Source organism: Leiobunum rupestre, chromosome 2 (assembly GCF_980474605.1).
Source record: "Leiobunum rupestre chromosome 2, qqLeiRupe1.1.hap1, whole genome shotgun sequence".
NCBI lineage: Eukaryota > Metazoa > Arthropoda > Arachnida > Opiliones > Sclerosomatidae > Leiobunum > Leiobunum rupestre.
Genome location: NC_143385.1, coordinates 67032238 through 67035206, shown reverse-complemented (window position 1 = coordinate 67035206; position 2969 = coordinate 67032238). Strand labels below are relative to the sequence as shown.

Here is a 2969-nt window from a genome sequence, read left to right as displayed (position 1 = left end):
GAGTCGTCACCATTCGTGAACACGTAAGTTATACAAAACTTTCTTAGAATTTTAACTCCCTCCTACTAGGCCTACCGTAGAACAGACCAAAGGTTCGAAGAGCCACGAAGGAAATATCGCTACTACGGACATTTTGATTTAACTGCGGTAAAACTTATTAATCCAAGCTACTACTATGTTTTCTTCGTGGTGGAAGATTGGATTAATAATAGTTTGGCTATAGCCAATCCAAAGTAGATGTATTCGAACCTTTCCATTTCGGAGTGCTGGCTTTATATTTGACTTACAAACACGCGTTTGGTCGAATTTGACTAACTAACGTTAATATTGGGCCACTAATTTAGATTATACTTACTTACATTAACACAATGCTAGCAGCGGTAATTAGGTCTATGCCCAAAAGCGAAAGAAGGGGCTCTGTTTCTAAACTTTGGTTCCTAGTCCCTTTTAGACAAAAAACCACCTCAACTATTTCAAGGATTCCTAGTTTTAGCACTCCTCCCGAATTGAACAGAACTACTTTCTGTCTTTTTGTGACGTCAAAACTATATCATTGTTCGTATGTGGCTATATACAAGTCAATAATTTCAGCTAGGGTGCTAAATACAGTTGAAGAAGAGTTACTAAAAATTAACTTTTCCGCAACTCTATAAATGAGAAATCAGTTTGGGGCAGCTACTAGACAGGCCAAAAACCTGTGAGAGGAACTTGTAGGCTTGGGTCTAGTCTTTACACATTAAAGCTAAGTTTAGAGTCCAACTAGTTTTCGCTGCACATTATGTAGTTGCAGCTAAAATTATTTATTATATTGGAACAACCGCAATAATCTTAAAATCCACCAAAACTATAATTAATGATTAAAAGTTCAATGCGTTTCTTTTATTATACAGGACAACAAAACACCAATCGAAATATGAAGACCCTCAAGATGGACACCAAAGGAAATCAAGAAAAGGTAAGTGTCAATTTAGTTTAACCAGACTTACAAGATTGATTCAGAAAGAAGAGAAAAGCGAAATTAACCAGCGCCGCAACATTCCGTTGATCCTGGCCACATGGGCCAGAAGGGACTTTGAAACCATCTCGTCGCGTGCACCCGAGGACGATCAGCCCCAACGGACGTAATAAGCGACTATCTCAAATGCCACGCGAGATCTTGATCAATAGTTTTGACCTTTTCATTTATTATATAGGACACAAAAACACCAGTCAAAGGATGAGGACACTCGACATGAAAAACCAAAGAAATCAAGAAAAGGTAAGTGTCAATCTATATTAACCAGCTTCGCAAGAATTTTTCAGAAGGGAGACCAAAGTCCAGACGAAAGCGATAGGATCAAATTATTGGACTCGGAAGAAACAATCTCTTTGGACTGGCCTGAGGACGACCAACCCTAGAGGACGTAATAACCACCGTTACAGCTTTAAAGGCCTCGAAACATTAGTTTAACTAGATTTATTTTTCGTAAAGGACATTAATGGACTTTCCTAAATATCAGCAGAAATGGTTCACGCGAAGTAGTAAAGCCAACAGATGCCAAACGAAGGTGGCTGAGCAAATTCAGAAACAAATCAGACTTCGAAATGAAAAGTTCAAAAAATTGAAGAAAGGCCCTGAATTACGAAATTTAATCTCTTTTGGACCCAATGGAACAAATATCAAAATTGTTTTTCTTAAAGATCATCAAACTAACTGTTATTATTGTTATACATGTATATTTCCTTGACGGCATAGTTACCATGGCGTAACCCTAACTTACAAGGAGACAACCCGAAGTGTAACCCACCAATTTTTTTCAAACTCGGGTGATTGGTAGACATTCATGTAACTGGAAAAATCCTAAAGGGAATTTATTCAATGGGCAACCGTTTTGCCATGGCAACGAAAAATGTTTGTGACAACAACAAATGGAAATTTTCCCATTGAAAATAACACGGTATTCTGACCGCATCCTAGGACCCCCCCCCCCCCCTGTAAACCTTTTTTAACAAATTTCAAAATTTCGAAAATGCGAAAAATAGAAAAAATTGATAAAAATTGACTAAAAAAACATCAAAATTGATCAACTTTTGATCAATTTGAGGTCAAAATCCCATGTTATTTTCAATGGGAAAATGTAATATTTTGTGTTGCCAAAACTTGCCAAAACATTTTTCGTTGCCATGGCAAAACGGTTGCCCGTTGAATAAATTCCCTGTAGGATTTTTCATGATACATGAAGGTCTACCAATCCCCCGAGTTTGAACAAAATCGGTGAGTTACACTTCGGGATGTCTCCTTGTTAGTATTAAGTAAGTATAAATATTTGTTTTGATCCAAATGTATTATTATATTAAATATTAAAATTGTTTTTCTTAGAGATAACTAACTGTAATGAATCTTAAAGTAAATATATATTCTAATTACGTTTTTTTTCTCAAGCCTTACTTGGTGTTTCGTATTAATATAGGTTTTCATTCAAATGTGTTAATTTCTAGTGCATTCAATAAACATACTTTCTTAGATAACAACTTCAGGAACAAATATCAAAATTGCTGTTCTTAAAGATAGAATTAACTGTTATTAAAGTTGACGCTATAGTTACCATAACCCTTACTTAGTATTTAGTAGCTTAGTATTAATATTTGTTTTGATCCCAGTGTTTTATTATATAGAGTGCATTTTGATCAACATTATTATCTTTGATAAAACTTGAGGAAGGATAATCAAAATTGTTTTTTCTAAACAAAAACAGTTCAAAATATTATATTATGTTAAAACAATCCTTTTAATCGCTTTACGCGCTTTTTTAAATGTTTCTCAAATTATTATCTATTTGCCTTTGTACCGTGTTTGTTTTTTAAATAAAGTTAAGTATTCCCTAAACAGTTTGTTTTTATTTCGCCGACTTTTTAAACTCACTCCCTAGTTATTGAGGAAATGAGACTGTTATTTTCACAATTGACGTTGTCGTTGTTGGTGGTGAATA

At 34.8% G+C, this 2969-nt stretch overlaps 1 long non-coding RNA gene across 1 annotated transcript; it reads left to right on the top strand.

The window, feature by feature from the left end:
- Nucleotides 1-901: 901 nt before the first annotated feature.
- Nucleotides 902-1729, top strand: LOC149958841 (uncharacterized). Its single transcript, XR_016478341.1, has 3 exons — nt 902-1121; nt 1194-1403; nt 1472-1729. It is a non-coding gene; the product is annotated as an uncharacterized LOC149958841 (long non-coding RNA).
- The last annotated feature ends 1240 nt before the right edge of the window (nt 1730-2969 follow it).